Genomic DNA, 19,054 nt, shown 5'->3' with positions numbered 1-19,054 from the left:
ATAAATAAACTGATACCAAGGAAGATCCCAGATGTTCAATAGTCACCCGTCCCTTACAGGTTCACATTTGTCAGTAACCAGCTTTCATTTTGTAATTAGCTCTCTGTACAGTGCCACATCTACCACTCATCCCATAATTTCTCACCGTTTGTAGATGTGGATCCTTGTCCTATGCTTCATTAAAATCCGACTGGGTCATTCCAGCTGAATTCCTCCTGCCCTACAGGCCAGTGATGTGTTTCAGAAACTCCAGCAGGTTAGTTAAAGTTGAAACATCGCCCCTTAAACCAATATAATTCCCTTTTACATTGCTCCTCTCCCAGGTGCTCACCCATTGGATATCTCCTGGCCTTACTTTAAACACAGGAATATTCCCTAATTGAGGAATCTTGCAGCAGTGTCAGTAAACCATCAGTCCTGTCAATTCCCATTCCTTTATCTCGCGGTGTCTGGGTCCCTAGAATCCAGAATCCCTTTTTATGTGTTTGATCACTGTAACTATATTTAAGTAATGCCGTGATCGCTGTCTCTCATACAAGCATTCAATGATTCACATGTGATCTACATTAATTATTTTATTTACCAAGCGGCCTTTGCTGGTCCAAACCTGCTAGGTTTGTTGATTAATTTAATAAAGCGTTTTGTTAATCCTTAATACTGCTCCCGACATAATGACGTGGGCCCATGATGCCTCCTATTCTCTTTTAAAGGGATAAATATATTTTAATGTCACGCCCACTAGCTCCTTCTTAACTACATCCCGCTTGTCTAATCTAGTGTTCAGATCTCCTAGACCTGCACCACTGCCGGAGTTTTACACGCATACGGGTAGATTATTGGAAAATTATGGAACCGCTTCCTCAGCTTTTATTCCATTGTCATTATTGGCTGACGGTCATGGACAATTCTCGAGGCATAGAAACATAGAATCAAAGGCCCATAAGGAAATCATGTGGCCGATCATGCCTCTCTCGGCTCTTTGAACTAGGAATTCAAATTATTCCAACTCCGCTGCTATTTCCCCACAGCCCAGCAAACATTGATTTTGCAAATATATATTCAATTCCTATTTGAAGTTACTATTTTTATAAGGTTGTCAGCAGTGGCTCTGTGGAAGCACTCTCGGCTCTGCATCAAATGCAATGTTTAAAGTCCCGCTCCAGAGACTTGAACACAAAATCTATGCTGACACCTCAATGCTGTACTGAGTGTGTGCTGCACTGTTGGAGGTGCAGTCTTTCAGATGGGAAGTCAAACTGAAGCCACGGCTGCTTTGTCAGGAGAACATAAAAGATCCCACAGCACTACTTCAAAGAAGACCATGGTAATTCTCCACAGAGTCCTGGTCAATAATCATCCCTCGACCAACATCACTAAAACAGATGACCTGGTCATTATCTCATTGCTGTTTGTGGGCGCTTGCTGTGCTCAAATTGGCTGTCCCGCTTCCTACATTATAACAGTAACTGTACTTAAAGAAGTACTTCATTGAATGTAAAGCACTTTGGGACATCCGCAGGTCGTGACGGGAGCTGTAACTTGCTTCCGGTAATCTTCCAGATCATAACAGCTCGCTATGTAAAAAGAAACTCTTCATCTCCTCGCTTGATCATTTCCCAATTATCTTAATTTGTGGCCATGATTACCAATGTTCCTGCCAGTGGAAACAATGCTGCCTTATTCAGTCAAAACCCCTCGTTATTTTGAACAAATCTCTCCTGAACTTTGCATGCTCCATGGTGGACTATCTCAGTTTCGACACATGTCGACAGTTTTCAGGTCTTTCACCTACTGTGGACAAGGCCCCGCCCGAGACAACATATTCGGGTACTTCCATTATCACCTTGATCTCTTTCTTGGTCAGTTTAGAAGATTAGTCGTTATTTTTTATGTATAATCAACAATTTAATATTAAGCAAAATACATTTTAATTTTGATAACCAATTCCCGTTTGAAACGGATCCAACTTCTTCCTTTAATGATTTTATCGATTCGCTGTTATTATCATTTCACCGATCGGTATTTAAAAGCTGAGAACAAAATACAATTGATATTTTATTAACCCAGAGTGGGGCTCTCTCCGATAATTGATTTGTTCAACTCTTCCCGCTCTCCTTCTCATCATGGCCCCGCTCACCTGGTTCCCTTTCTTTCTGTCGGATCCCACACTCTGCCCGATCCCAGTCTTACGGGTTTCCTCACTCTGCCAGTTACCAGTCCCACGGGTTCACGCGCTCTGCCAATTCCCGATCTCCCCTTTGTTCGAGAATGGCCCCGAGAGTATCTGAGGGATAGAGTTCCAATGAAATGTGTTATTGTTGTCACAGGAACTGTTGGGCTTACCTCATTTGGACTGTGCGGACACTTCAGGTAAACTAATCATCGAAATGGTATTTCCGCACTTTATAAGAGATGCTAGGGATACATAATTCCAGTTTTGAGGAAATTATAGAAAATCCTGCTTTCTATCTTTAGAAAAGAGGAAACCTCCAGGTGATCTAATGTCAGTTTTAATGTTACGAGGAGAATGCACACGTTACTCACATTCTTCATTGTAGCAAGGGCTTCAATCATTAATATCTACAAGTTCAAAATGTGAAATTAAGAGTAAGAAGGACCGCTGAACCGAACATTTCAGCTCACTGGGTAACTGTATTCTGTATGAAATTTATTGAATTAGCAGGAGGGTCATTCAGCACAAACCTATTTATCTGGCTCTGAAGTTGACAACTATGTTATCGAAAGTTTATCACATGACAAACATAACCTTCTGTAAATAAACTGCAACATCCATGTGCTGCGTAACACAGGCAAAGGTAAAGTGATGAACTTCAGTCTGAGGATTTTAACAATCAAGATATACAACGAAGAAAGCAGGAAAATTATCTTGAAGGAAGCGAATAGCATCAAAACCATACTTTAAATTGAGTACTCCTGTCACTTCATTTACTGCAGTTTAGGAGCCAATAATAGGAACTCTATTATGTAACGATATTTTGTTAAGTTGCCGATTTATCCTAATCACCCTCACAGTTGTTAATGGGCTTGTCAGTGGTGCCTGTCCCGGCTGTAACAAATCCAAAGCTTGCGACCCAATTACATGCACTCCATTGATGTACAAACAGAGGAATACGGTTGTGTTGTGTTGAAGTGGCCCCTAACATCAAATATGCGGAATCTCCTGTGTTGCGAATCCAAGTATCTTCCCACATCGTGGAGATCCCATTGTTGGAAAGCTGGATTTTATTACCCTGAAAGATATATGCTGAGGAAGAAGTTGAATCCTTCATACACTCCTTTAACTTCTCACGAAGGAATTGGACTGAAGAGTAGGGGCGGGATTATGCTGTATTACATAATTGATAGTTAAACGGACTGACGTGCACTGCGACACTGCTGCATTCTGGGAGCTGTAGTCCACCCGCGACAGAGACTCAAAATGAACTGGTGCATTACGGGAGACGGGTACTGGGCTGAGTATCTTGATTTCGCAAATTTTGCAAAATATAAGGACCCGGTTTGTGGTGAAACTACAGGATGCATTTCTCACAGATAATTGCTGATAAACCCCATAGGTTTATTTCAATTCCAATTTTAAATGATTTCTATGAATTTATTACCTTTACTTGTTTATGTATTGTAATGATTGGATATAGTGCGTGATGCGGTTTAGTTGAACCACTAGCAATAATAAATTAGTTTCTATAGTTTTCTGATTGATTGCAATTTCTCTTAAAGAAAGGTCTCGCGCAGGGTTCACGTGACTTTTCTGCAGCCTGAGCTCTTCACTGTGAGCATCACCTCCCGAAGACAGGCCATTCTCGGGAGCGGTGAGAGCGGAATTTCAGTATTTAAACTCACTTTCGCGGGCATTTTTTACAGGCCATTGACAGAAGAGGTGAGAGCGGAGACTCAGTGAGTATTTAAACTCACTTTCGCGGGCATTTTTCACAGGCCCTTGACGGAAGCGGTGAGAGCGGAGACTCAGTGAGTATTTTAACTCACTTTCGCGGGCTTTTTTACAGAGGCCATTGTCGGGGGCGGTGAGAGCAGAGTTTCAGTGAGTATGTAAACTCACTTTCGCGGGCTTTTTTACAGAGGCCATTGTCAGGAGCGGTGAGAGCGGAGACTCAGTGAGTATTTAAACTCACTTTCGTGGGCTTTTTTACAGAGGCTTACCAATCTCACAGAACAGCGGCAGCGTTCCAGAGCCACGTCACAAATAAAAGCGTGAAGAGCAAGCAGCTGATTCAGTGAGTAAGTCCAGGTGGGAATTTATCCTACTCTATAGTTTGACAGTTAATGTTCATAGTTCATAAAGTTTAGAAGGTTTCAATTTTGTGGTTATAGTTTCTATGGTCGCTGTTGTGTAGCGGGGAGCGCTAGGAAACAAGGGCACTTGAGTATATCATTTAATTGCACTATAATTGGAGGTATTGATTTAATTTAAATTAATTAAAGGGTAAGTCACGGCAGCAATGCTTGGCCCCGTGGCAAGCTCATCCTACACTACGTGGGAAATCAGGGACATTTCCTGTGTCCTTGACGACCATATGTGCGGGAAGTGTATCCAGCTGCAGCTACTGGCAGAGTGCATGCAACGCTGGAGCTGCGAATGGATACATACTGGAGCATTCACGATGCAGAGAAAGTCGTGGATATCACATCTAATCAGTTGGCCACACCGCAGGTAAAGGCTGCACAGGCAGGAATCGAATGGGTGACCGCCAGGCAGAGTAGTAGGCACAGGCGGGTAGTGCGGGGGTCCCCTGTGGCCATCCCCCTCTCAAACAGATATACAGCTTTTGATATTGTTGGGGAGAATGGCTTATCGGGGGAAGGCAGCAGTAACCAACTTCCTGGCACCATGGGTGGTTCTGCTGCATGGGACAGGAGGAAAACAGCGGGAGAGCTATAGTGATAGGGGATTCTATTTTAAGTGGAATAGATAGGCTTTTCTGTGGCCGCAAATGAGAGAGTAGGATGGTAGGTTGCCTCCATGGTGCAAGAGTCAAGGATGTCTCAGAGCGGCTGCAGGGCATTCTGGAGGGGGAGGGTGAACAGCCAGTTGTCGTGGTGCATACAGGAGATCAACCCTGGTTTAATGAAGAGTGCAGGAGAGAATGCCATGAACAGCACCAGGCATACCGAAAAATGAGGTGTCAACCTGGTGAGGCTACAACACAAGACTACTTGCAAGCCAAACAACGGAAACAACATGCGATAGACAGAGCTAAACGATCTCACAACCATTGGATCAAATGAAAGCTCTGCAGTCCTGCCACATCCAGTCGTGAGTGGTGGTGGACAATTAAACAGTTAACAGGAGGAGGAGGCTCCAAAAATATCCCCATCCTCAATAATGGTGGAGCCCAGCACGTGAGTGCAAAAGACAAGGCTGAAGCATTTGCAACTATCTTCAGCCAGAAGTGCCGAGTGGATGATCCATCTCGGCCTCCTCCTGAGGTCCCCAGCATCACAGATGCCATTCATCAGCCCATTCAATTCACTCCACGTGATGTCAAGAAACGGCTGAAGACACAGGATACTGCAAAGGCTATGGGCCCTGAAACATTCCGGCAATAGTACTGAAGACTTGTGCTCCAGAACTAGCTGCGCCCCTAGCCAAGCTGTTCCAGTACAGCTACAACATTGGCATCTACCCGGCAATGTGGAAAATTGCCCAAGTATGTCCTGTCTACAAAAAGCAGGACAAATCCGACCTGGTCAATTACCGTCCCATCAGTCTACGCTCAATCATCAGCAAAATGATGGAAGGTGTCGTCGACAGTGCTATCAAGCGGCACTTACTCAGCAATAACCTGTTAACTGACGCCCAGTTTGGGTTCTGCCAGGGCCACTCAGCTCCTGACCTCATTACAGCCTTGGTCCAAACATGGACAAAAGAGCTGAACACAAGAGGTGAGGTGAGAGTGACTGCCCTTGACATCAAGGCAGCATTTGATCGAGTGTGGCATCAAGGAGCCCTGGCAAAACTGAAGTCAATGGGAATCAAGGGGAAAACTCTCCATTGGTTGGAATCATACCTAGCACAAAGGAAGTTGGCTGTGGTTGTTGGAGGACATTCATCTCAGTCACATGACATCACTGCAGGAGTTCCTCAGGGCAGTGTCCTGGGCCCAACCATCTTCAGCTGTTTCATCAATGACCTTCCCTCCATCATAAGGGCAGAAGTGGGGATGTTCGCTGATGATTGCACACTGTTCAGCACCATTCGAGGCTCGTCAGATACTGACGCAGTCCGTGTCCATATGCAGCAAGACCTGGACAACATTCAGACTTGGGCTGACAAGTGGCAAGTAACATTCGCACCACACAAGGGCCAGGCGATGACCACCTCCAACAAGCGAGACTCTAACCATCTCCCCTTGACATTCAATGGCATTACCATCGCTGAATCCCCCACTATCAACATCCTGGGGGTTACCATTGATCAGAAACTGAACTGGACCAGCCATATAAATACTGTGGCTACAAGAGCAGGCCAGAGGGTGGGAATTCTGCGGCGAGTATCTCACCTCCTGACTCCCCAAAGCCTTTCCACCATCTACAAGGCACAAGTCATGAGTATGATGGAATACTCTCCACTTGCCTGGATGAGTGCAGCTCCAACAACGCTCAAGAAGCTCGACACCATTCAGGATAAAGCAGCCTGCTTGATTGGCACTCCATCCACCACCTTCAACATTCACTCCCTCCACCACCGGCGCACTGTGGCTGCAGTGTGTATCATCTACAAGATGCACTGCAGCAACTCGCCAAAGCTCCTTCAACAGCACCTTCCAAACCCACGACCTCTAGCACTTAGAAGGACAAGGGCAGCAGACGCATGGGAACATCACCGCCTACAAGTTCCCCTCCAAGCCACACACCATCCTGACGTGGACCTGTATCACCATTCCTTCACTGTCACTGGGCCAAAATCCTGGAACTCCCTAACAGTATTGTGGGTGTACCTACACCATATGGACTGCAGCGGTTCAAGAAGGCGGCTCACCACCATATTCGGAATGAGGTCCTAAAAGCCGAATATAGGGAGTTAGGAGGTAAATTAAAAAATAGGACTTCAAAGGTAGTAATCTCAGGATTGCTACCAGTGCCACATGCTAGTCAGAGTAGAAATAGAAGGATATTTCAGATGATTACGTGGCTAGAAGAATGGTGCAAGGGGGAGGGATTCAAATTCCTGGGGTATTGGAACCGGTTCTGGGGGAGGTTGGACAAGTACAAAGTGGACCGTTTGCACCTGGGCAGGACCGGGACCGATGTCCTAGGGGGAGTGTTTACTAGTGCTGTTGGGGAGGATTTAAACTAAAATGGCAGGGGGTTAGGAAACTGTGCAGGGAGACGGAGGAAAGGGAATCAAGGATAGAAGCATAAGACAGGAAGGAGAAAAGCAAAAGTGGATGTCAGAGAAATCAAGTGTGTACATCACTCATGGCCGCAGTAAGCAATAATTCTAAAAGTTCTAAGAGTGCTAAAAAAAACAAGCCTGAAGGCGTTGTGTCTTAATCCGAGGAGCATTCGTAATCAGTTGTCTGAATTAGCTGTGCAAATAGATGTAAACGGATATGATATCATTGGGATTACGGTGACTTGGCACCAGTGTGACCAATGCTGTGAATTAAGCATCCAGGGGTATTTAATATTCAGGAAGGACAGGCAAAAAGGAACAAGCTGTTTGGTAGCATTGCTGGTTAAAGGGGAGATTACCACAACACTAAGGAAGGATGTTAGCTCTGATGATGTGGAATCTGTATGGGTAGAGCTGAGAAACACCAAGGGGCAGAAAACCTTCAGTGGGAGTTGTATACAGACCCCCAAACAGTAATGCGGATGTTAGGGATGGCATTAAATGGGAAATTAGAGATGCATGCTATAAGGGCACAGCAGTTACCATGGGTGACTTTAATCTATATAGATTGGTCTAACCAAATTAGTAACAATACTGTGGAAGAGGAATCGCTAGAGTGTATACGGGATGGTCTCCTGGGCCAATATGTCGAGTAACCAACTGGAGATCAGGCCATCTGAGAATGGGTATTATATAATGAGAAAGGATTAATTAGCAATCTTGTTGTGCGAGGCCTCTTGGGGAGGAGTGACCATAATATGATAGAATTCTTCATTAAGATGGAGAGTGAAGTAGTTGATTCAGATTATTGGGTACTGAATTTAAGTAAAGGAAACTACGATGGTATGAGGCGCGAGATGGCTAGACTTGATTGGGGAATGTTACTGAAAGGTTGACAGTGAATAGGCAATGGCAAATATTTAAAGATCGCATGGATGAACTACAGAATTTATTCATCCCTGTTTGGCAAAAAAATAAAACAAAACAGGTGATTCAACCATGTCTAACAAGGGAAATTAGGGATAGCATAAGATCCAAGGAGAAGACATATAAATTGGCCGGAAAAAGCAGCATACATGAGGATTGGGAGCACTTTAGGATTCAGCAAAGAGGACAAAGGGATTAATTAAGAGGGGGAAAATAGAGTATGAGAGTAAGCTTTCAGGGAACATAAAACTGACTGTAAAACTTCTATGGATATGTGATGAGAAAAAGATTTGTAAATTCAAGCATAGGTCCGTTGCAGTCAGAATCAGGTGAATTTATAATGGGGAACAAAGACATGGCTGACCAATTAAATACATACTTTGGTTCTGTCTTCAAAAGAAGGACACAAATAAACTCCCAGGGATGTTGGGGAAAATAGGATCTAATGAGAGGGAGGAACAGAAATAAATCAGTATTTGTAAGGAAATGGTGTTAGGGAAATTGACGGGATTGAAGGAGTCAAAAACCCCAGGGCCTGATAATCTACATCCTAGGGTGCTTAAGGGAATGGCCCTAGTAACAGTAGATGCATTGCTGTTCATCTTCCAAAATTCTATAGACTCTGTAGCAGTTCCCATGGATTTGAGGGTAGCTAATGTAACCCCAATATTTAAAAACGGTGGTAGAGAAAAAACGGGGAATTATAGACCAGTAAGCCTGACATCGGAAGTGGGGAAAATGCTTGAGTCGATTATAAATGATGTAATAGCAGAGCACTTGGAAAATAGTGACAGGGTCGGACAAAGTCTACATGGATTTACAAAAGTTACATCATGCTTGACTAATCTACTGGAAATTTTTGAGAATGTAAATGGTAGAATAGATAAGGGAGAACCAGTGGATGTGGTGTATTTGGACTTTCAGAAGGCTTCCGATAAGGTCCCGCATAACGAGGCTAGCGTGCAATGTTAAAGCACATGGGATTGGTGGTAAAGTACTGACTTGTACAGAAAACTGGTTGGCAGACAGGAAGTCAAGAGTTGGCATAAATGGCTCTTTTTCTGAGTGGAAAGCAGTGACTAGTGGGGTACCGTAGGGGTCGATGTTAGGACCCCAGTTATTCACAATATATATTAATGATCTAGACGAGTGAATTAGATGTAATTTTTCCAAGTGTGCAGACGACACAAAGCTGGGTCGGCATGGGTGCTGTGAGGAGGATGCTGAGAAACTACAGTACGATTTGGGCAGGTTGGGTGATTGGGCAGATGCATGGCAGATGCAGCCTAATGTGAATAAATGCGAGGTTATCCGCTTTGGTAGCAAAAACAGGAAGGCAGATTATTATCTGAACGGCAATAGATTGGGAAAAGAGGAAGTCCAACGAGACCAGGGTGTCCTTGTGCACCAGTCGCTGAAGGTAAACATGCAGGTGTTGCAGGTGGTTAAGCAGGCAAGTGTTATGTTGGCCTTCATAGCGAGAGGATTCGAGTTAAGGAGCAAGAATGTCTTGCTGCAGTTGTACAGGGCCTTGTTGAGACCACAACTTGAGTATTGTGTGCAGTTTTTGTCGCGTTACCTGAGGAAGGATTTTCTTGCCATGGAGGGCGTGCAGTGAAGATTTACCAGACTGATACCTGGGATTACATGAAAGACATGGGAAGAGAGATTGGTTCGATTAGGCTTATATTCGCTAGAGTTTAGAAGAATGAGAGCGGATCTCATTGAAACGTATAAAATTCTAATAGGACTAGACAGACTAGATGCAGGAAGGATGTTCCCGTTGGCGGGGTGAAACCAGAACCAGCGGTCACAGTCTAAGGATAAGGGGTAAGCCATTTAGGACTGAGATGAGGAGGAATTTCTTCACCCAGAGAGTGGTGAACCCGTGGAATTCTCTACTACAGCTGACAGTTGAGGCCATTTCATTAAATATATTCAAGAAGGAGTTAGATATATTTCTTATGGCTAAGAGGATCAAGGGATAAGGGGAGAAAGCAGGGACAGGGTACTGAATTTGGATGATCAGCCGTGATCTCATTGAATGGCGGAGCAGGATCGAGGGGCCGAATGGTCCTGCTCCTATCTTCTATGTTTCTATGTTTCCCTTAAAGGAATGGGTTCACAGGTCGAACGCATGCACCGGAGAGGCAGCGCTTATGCCTGGAACTTCCGTTTTTTTACAGTTTTCTCCAGGAGGGTAAGTCTTAAGCAGCTATGCTTTTGAGAAGCAGCCGCAAGGCCTGATTTTAACATGGTAAGTGCTGAATTAAGTAAAATTAAAACATTTTTTCCACAGTTATATTATTTTTAAACACTTTAAAGAAAGGTAAGTTTGTATTTAGCCCCGTTAAAAAATGTAATTAATTTTTGCAAAAATTAAAATTATTGTTTAAAATAGTAATTTTATGTAATTTATAGTTATTTTAAAAAATTGATATTTTTAAAAAATATATTTGAAGTTTTAGTTGTGTTTTGCAGCCGAACTGTCTTCATTGATTTGACAGGTTTTGCTGTCAAACCTATGAATAGAGATTCCCTGTTACGATTGGCTCTCCATGGCCCACGTGATTCCTGGGGCGCCTTGAACTAACTGGCCCCTGGGATACGCAAGAACTGCACGCCGGCTGTTGGAGCAGGCCTAGGATCAGAATCCCACGCGGGCCCACAGCACAACTGCCGGCGCACTAGGCAAGTGCAGGTCCTGGGCTTGCACCCGCGGGAAACCTCTGACCCGAATTTCTGGCCCATTAATGTTTCAACTTACGTCTCAAGAAACGTTCATTTGTTTGTGTGTCACTTCTGCTGATACTTATTATATTCGGATATTTAAGCCGCAACATTTTTGAAGATTCGCATTACCCAGAGTTAAATAACGGCTCCTTCTTAATGTGACCCGACAGCATCTGTGATGTCACTCCCCCATTCCTGGTCGTTCTTGCCACCAGTACCCAGGGCCAGCTTGTAGATCGCTCTGCCATTCGCCAGACTTGGGGTACAGAGCGGACAACACATTGCAAGAGGGTAATGACCTACTTCCTGCTCGGGTACAGCCAGGAGCATCAGAAGCATCTGCTGGAGGAAGGTTTGTTGCACAAAGACATCATACAGAAAGAGTTCAGCGACCCTTATTATAACCTGACCACCAAGATGCTGATGGGCCTGGAATGGGTAAACCGATTTTGTCCGTCCACCGCCTTTGTGATGAAAACCGATTCAGACATGTTTGTCAATGCTGATTATCTGAAAGAGCTCTTGTAACGAACCAGTCACAGGAACATCTTCACTGACTACATACTGAGACACACAAGACCCGTCAGGGACAAATCATGTAAATGGTATGTGAGTGAACAGGAATACCGTCTGGAATGGTACCCGCCATTCTGTTGTGGCACTGGGTACGTGTTCTCGACCGATGTCACCGGTCGAGTTTGGAACATTTCTAAGAGCGTCCCCGATTGAAAATCGAGGACATTTTCATTGGTCTCTGCCTGGCTGAGTTGAAGATACAGCCAGTGGAAATCCACTCGCGCAAAATATTCTACAAACCAAAGGTTCCGTTTTCTGTTTCTGTCTTTTGGAATCTCGTGACCACTCACAGGGTGAAACCCTCCGAGCTGTTGATCTACTGGAAAGCCTTGGCAGGTGCGGCAACTGAGACGTGCCCTGGGGATACGTGAAGGAGGCCAGCTTGAAGAGGCTTGACATTTGCCCCGCCAAATGTCACTTGGCCTATTACCTTTAGTATGCAGCATCATTACACCCTTACGAGAGATCATCATTTCTGCTGCTGGTGTGCAGGCATAATACTCACTGCACGTCCCAAACAATCTTTATAACGTGCTTTAAGATGTTTCTGGGAGTTGCGACAAGGTGTTAGGTTTACCTGTCCTATATTGGAATTTGTACATCTACATTCATTTACTCCATTCTCTTCACTTTTATCAAGGATACCTCCTGTATGAACTGGCCGTGCTATAATTGCATGGTCCTTCCTCTGGTGGTGCTGCAGAGCCTCAGTTTGACGCCTCCCAGCCCCGCAAAATATACCACGGAAAAGCCAAATTCACATCTCTGCCTTCGAAGTTGTCACTTACCTCAATTTATGAACATAGATAATAATATAAATTAAATAAACGAAAAGTTGTTTATTTTTAAGGGAATTAGCGATTGAGTCGGAGGGAAGATGATGTGAATTTGTCTCTCACAACAAGTTGTTATGATCTGGAATGCAGTGCTTTGAAACGGTGGTGGAAGCAGTTTCCATAGTATCTTTCAAAATGAATTGGACAAATAATTGAAGGGGAAAATGTGCAGGACTATGCGGAAGGAGCAGGGGATTGGGACTAAATGGGAGCTCTTTCACAGAGCCGGCACAGGAACAGGTTTCCTGATCAGTAAAAGAGCTTGTTGAAAATAATGTCTGTCACTTTTTTAAATAATTGAAGTATCTAATCTTCAAAATAATGTTCTAAATAAAATCAAAAAAGTCATGTTCGCATCCACATCATTAAATCTAATGATTGCATTGTATTACATATTTCTTTTTGGCCTTCAATGAAGATTAACTTCAAAGGCTCAGATTATCTCAAAAACTTGGGTTTACATGAATATTTTTAACCGCTGAATAGTTGAATAAATCTTTCAAAGAAATATATACATTCTGAGTTGTTTGAATTTCTGGATACCACGTTTCATATTTCCTAGAGAGGCGTTCTCTGTGTTCACAAACATTTAGGCCATATTCACAGTTCTGCCTGATCCCAGGTCTGGCCTCAGTGCTATAATATCCTTGGATGCCCAATCATTTTCCCAGCGCCCTAATACTTATGCTAAACCGTGAGACCTCAATGTATACAAAAATACATCGATGTTACAACACGGAATCAATCAATTCTGCCCAACCAGTCAATGGTGTTCACTATCCTCCACACAAGCAAATAGCTCCAATCATATTCACCCGCCCTGTTCCAAACTCTTTTGCGAATTTCAAGGTAATTGACAGAAGAACCAGAGGCGACATGACGAAACATTGTTTTGCACAACCGGTTGTTATGATCTGGAATGCAACACCTGAAAGTGTGGTGGGGGCAGATTCAATATTAAATTGCAACTTGCAATTGGAACCGATGCTAACTGCTGCTGTAAAATCCGTCCTATAGGATGTTACGAAACAATGAGTGTCTATTCTGTCCCGTTACAAGTTTAAAATGTTCCTGCACTCCTAATTTATAGGAGAGAACAGGCTCTCGCTTCATTTCCCATTAAACTGGGGCTACAACTATTTCAGGTGTAACTTGCGTGACAGTTTTTACGGAGGTTATGGAAGTTATCTCCCGAGCGGGGCCTCACACACAGAGGGAGGATTATCGGACATACCCAGGTTCATTGCCCCCGTTTACACATAAGCTGATACAACGATAAGAGATAGCTCGATACAGCTGCAATTGAATTTGGAAAGCGAGGTTTATCGTGGTTCATGTCGGGACCAGTGACAAAGGGTTCTTGCTGAAGGTGTATGTGGTGTGAGGAGCTAAATTAAAAACCAGATCTTCAAAGGTACTAATCTCAGGAACAGTACCAGGGCCACTTGCTAATTGTCACAGAGACAAACAAATGAGAAAGGTGAGCAGGTGGCTGGATGAGTGGAGTGGAAGGGAGCGGTTCCATTTCATGGGACACTGCTACCAGTACTGGGCCAAGAGATAGCTGTACTGTTGGAACAGGCTGTACCTGAACGGGGCTGAAACCAAGGTCCTACTGGATAGGATAAATAGCGTGGCAAAAATGGACATTAAACAATTAAATGGGGTGGGGGAGGGCTCAGTCATAAACAAGTGTAAACATTATAATTGGACGATAAAAAAGGATAAGAGCAGATTTCAGTTCACCACGTGATACTCCAGTGAAGGGAATACTAAAATAACTAAAGCAGTTACAGCAGGCGAGACATATGAGAAAGATTTTAAGTTAAACAGTGTAAGAGGCCGAAATGGCCTCTATCTGCACTGTGGGGTTTCTGTGATTCTGTGAAGAATGAGAGCATCAGGTCAAATAAGTTTTTTATATACTAACGTATGGGGTGTAAGAAATACATTGAATAAATTGGAGGCTCATGTGTCAAATGGATCGGAAATTGCTGATGATACAAAGTTGGGTGCGAAAGTAAGTTGTGAGGCAGGTGCAAAGGTGATGCAAAGCGATATAGACAGGTTAAGTGAGTGGGAAAGAACAGATGGATTATAATATGGAGACGTGTGAAGTTATCCACTTTGATAAGTAAAATAGAATAACAGTATATTTTTAACTGGACACAGTACGGGTCATGCTGGAATTCATAGGGAACTGGGTGTCCTTCTACACTGCAAGTTAGCCTGCAGGTGCAGCAAGCAATTAGGTAAGTACTGGTGTATTAGCTTTGATTAAATAAAAATTGAAGCATAAGAGTAAATACGTCTTACTGCAATTATCTAAGTCCTTGCTCGGCTCTGCCATCATTGAGGATGGGGACAACCATTCATGACTGCATGTTACAGGACTGCAGAGCTTTGATCTGATCCATTGGTTGTGGTTTCGCTTAGCTCAGCCTTTATCATGCTGCACCGCTATATAGCATGTATACAGACCTGTATTGTAGCTTCACCAGATTGGCACCACATTTTCAGGTACGTCCGGTGCTGCTCCTGGCCTGCTCTTCTACACTTCATTGAACCAGGGATGTTACCCTGGCTTGATGGTAATGGCAGAGTGATGGAAATGCCAGCTCATTATAAGATCACAGAGGGAACCTGCTTCCAAATGATTCGACTTTGAACCGTACTGGGGACAGTAATTTCTCTTTATGCAGCACAAGCAAGGCTTAATACATTACAGTATTAGAGCAGCAGTTTACAAGGATACATTGAGAATTATATCACTCCGTTATCCTATGGGTAGAAGCGCAACCATGATTAAGCTGCACCCTGTGTCTCTGGTCACTCTTCTCTCTTTGTCTCCTCGGTGTTTCCTTGAATCTTCCTGAAATCTTCTACACTTTGTGTCTGTTAAGGTCCCCTTGTTATACCTTTACACCTATTCAAAACCCTTTGGAATATTACTGAACCAATCGCTGGCTGACACCCAAAAGCCCCCAAATCCAATCACAGACATGCCTCGTCCATCACAACTTGGCTTACGCAGGTTCTAGACTAATGAGAAAATTATATCACTAGTTTGTGACCAAGGAGACCCATATTTGGGATAGTTATGACAACAAAATGGAACATGCCTCCAGGGGGAAGAAATATGGCGTCCTTGCTGCTTCTGTGAAAGGCTTAAGCTTTAGTTTCACTGCAGATATCATAACATTCCAAAACAGTGGCAGCTACACCTGACATTGCTCCCCAGGCTAGCTGCACTCTATTTCTCATCCTCACTGTGGTTAATATCCACCTTTCAGCCAGAGCCTCCCTAGTCGGGTATAACAATCCTTTCTCACCCAGGCTGTCTGGTTACAGCTAACTCACATAATTTTAATTATAAGCAAAATGATTACATATCATATATTATTCAGGTTACAATTGCATAAAATTAATGATAACAGATTTCATCAAGTTATGCAGTGGTGTTCCCCAGAGTTCGGTACTAGGACGACAGCTTTACTTGATATATATTAATGACTTCGACTTGGGTGTACAGGGTACAATTTCAAAATTTGCAGATGACACAAAACTTGCAAGAATAGTGAACAGTGAGGAAGAGAGTGCTAGACTTCAAGAAGACATAGGCAGGCTGGTGAAATGGGCAGATGAAATTTAATGCAGAAAAGTGCAAAGTGATAGATTTTTGTATGAAGAAGGAGGAGAGGCAATAGAAACTAAAGGGTGCAATTCTAAAGTGGGTGCATGAATAGCGATACCTGAGGGTATACATGCACACATTGTTGTAGGTGGCAGGGCAGGTTCAGAACGTGGTTAAAAAACCATGTGGGATCCTGGGCTTCATAAATAGATTCAAAGAGGACAAACGCAAGGAATTTATAATGAACCTTTATAAAACACTGGTTCGGCATGAACTGGAGTATTTGTCCAATTCTGGCCACCACACATTAGGAAGTATGTGAAGGTCTCAGAGACGTTGCAGAAAGAATTCCGAAAATGATTCGAGGGACGAGGGACTTCAGTTACGTGGATAGACTAGAAACACTGGGGTTCTCCTTAGAGCAGAGAAGGTTGAAAGGAGATTTGACAGATATATTCAAAATCATGAGGGGTCTAGACAGAGTAGATAGAGAGAAACTGTCCCCATTGGCGGAATGGTCGCGAAACACAGGACATAGATTTAATGTGATTGGCAAAAAACCAAAAGTGACATGAGAAATAACTTTTTTACACAGCGAGTGGTTAGGATATGGAATGCCCTGCCTGAAGGGCTGTTGAAGGCACACACAATCGGGGCTTTCAAAATGCAATTGGATAAGAACCTGAAGGAAAAAAGTGCAGGGCTACCGAGAAAGGGCGTGCGAGTGGGACTAGCTGAAGTGCGCTTGCAGAGAACCAGCATGGGCTCGACGGGCCGAATGGCCTCCATCTATGTTGTAACCATTCTATGATTCTATGATTATAAGATATTTATTATTATACAATATTAACTCAACTTTTCTAGAAGCCAATTAATTGATGATAATCTTGCACCATGACTTTACAGATTCTCGTGGTATACAATATTGTTGCTGCTGATGGCCCACATCACCACTTAGATGCTACGTTTTGAGTTGCTAAATCTGTTCTGAATCTATCCCATTTAGCAAGGTGGTAGTGCGACACAACACATTGGAGGTTGTCCTCAGTGTATAGACGGGACTTCGTCTCCACAATGACTTTGCAGTGGCCACTCCTAAACATACTGACATGGACAGATGTAAATGCAACAAGTAGATTTTTGAGGACGAGGTCAAATAGGTATTCCCTCGTGTTGTTTCTCTCACCACCTGCCCGAAGCTCAGTCTCACAGCTCAGTCCTTCTGGAGTCGGCCAACTCGGTCAGTAGTGGTGCAACTAAGTCAGTTTTGGTTTTGGACATTAAAGTCCGCCTCCTAGAGAACATTCTGTGCCCTTGATACTCTCAGGGTTTCTTCCAAATTGTGTTCAACATGAATGAGTGCCGATTCATCACTGACAGAGGCCGGTAGGTGGTAATAAGCATGAGGTTTCCTTGCCCTTGTTTGACCTGATGGCATGAGACTTCATGAGGTCCGAAGTCAATGTAGAATACTCCCAGTACCACACCTTCACGATTGTATACCATTGAGCTGGCAACTCTTCGAGGTCTGTCATGCTGGTGGGACAGCACTTACCCAGAGATAGCGATGGAGGAGCCTTGGACGTTGGCTGCCGGACAGGGCTTTTGGCAGGTTGTGAGAAAACTAACACGAGGGAAAAACTTACTTAACCTCGTCCTCACCATCTACCTGTTGCATATGCATCTGACCATGGCAGCAGTGGTAGCAGTGACCAGCGCACAGTTCTTATGGAGATGGAACCCGGTGCTAAATCGGATAGATTCAGAACAGATCTAGCAGGTGAAAGCTGGGCTCCGTGAGGTGCGTGGTCATCTGCAGCAGCAGAATTGTATTTCAACTGAATCTGTAAACACATGGCACGGCATATCACTCAATCTGCTCTTGCACTCAAGCCAGGGGATCCAACTCTGGTTCAATGAAGAGTATAGAAGAGTGGATGAACCATCTCAGCCTGCTTCTGAGGCCGCCACCATCACAATGTCAGTTTAAGCCAATTCCATTCACTCCACGTGACATCAGATATCGACTGAGCATGCTGGATACGGCAAAGGCTGTGGCCCGACAGCCTTCTGGCTGTGGTGCTGCAGATTTGTGCTCCAGATCTAGCTGCACTTCTAGCCAAGCTGTTTCAGTACAACTACAACACTGGCATCTACCGACATAGTGGAAAATTACCCCGGAATGTCCTGTCGACAAAATCAGGGCAAATCAAATTCATCCATTTACCGGCTCATCAACTTACTCCCGAATATCCACAAAGTGATGGAAGGTATCTTCGCCATTGCAATCAAGCGTCCGTAAATGATCAATAAACTGCTAACCCATGCTCAGTTTGGGTTCCGCCGGGATGACATGGCACCAGAACTCATTACAGCTTTGTCCAAACATGGACAAAGGATCAGAATTGCAGATGACACGAAAATTGGTGGGGTGGTAAATAGCGAGGAGGGTAGCCTCAGTCTGCAGGATGATATAGATGGGTTGGTCAGATGGGCAGAACAGTGGCAAATGGAATTTAACCCTGAAAAGTGTGAGGTGATGCATTTTGGAGGGACTAACAAGGCAAGGGAGTACACAATGAATGGTAGGACCCTAGGAAAGACAGAGGATCAGAGGGACCTTGGTGTGCATGTACATAGATCCCTGAAGGCAGCAGAACAGGTGGATAAGGTGGTTAAAAAGGCATATGGGATACTTGCCTTCATTAGCCGAGGCATAGAATATAAGAGCAGGGAGGTTATGCTGGTGAGGCCACAGCTGGAATACTGTGTGCAGTTCTGGTCGCCACACTATAGGAAGGATGTGATTGCTTTGGAGAGGGTGCAGCGGAGATTCACTAGGTTGTTACCTGGGCTGGAGCGCTTCAGTTATGAAGAAAGATTGGACAGGCTGGGGTTGTTTTCCTTGGAGCAGAGAAGGCTGAGGGGGGACTGATTGAGGTGCACAAAATTATGAGGGGCATAGATAGGGTA

The 19,054-nt window shown here is 44.0% G+C and overlaps 1 pseudogene; it reads left to right on the top strand.

Moving 5' to 3' along the window:
• The first annotated feature begins 11,092 nt into the window (after positions 1–11,092).
• On the top strand, positions 11,093–11,982 carry LOC147092779 (beta-1,3-galactosyltransferase 5-like; annotated as a pseudogene).
• Positions 11,983–19,054: the final 7,072 nt, after the last annotated feature.

Source organism: Somniosus microcephalus, unplaced genomic scaffold (assembly GCF_052327205.1).
Source record: "Somniosus microcephalus isolate GS21.2 unplaced genomic scaffold, FLI_Smic_1.0 unresolved_chr2, whole genome shotgun sequence".
Classification (NCBI taxonomy): domain Eukaryota; kingdom Metazoa; phylum Chordata; class Chondrichthyes; order Squaliformes; family Somniosidae; genus Somniosus; species Somniosus microcephalus.
The sequence above is the reverse complement of the archived record's forward strand: the minus strand, read 5'-3'. Positions and strand labels throughout refer to the sequence as shown.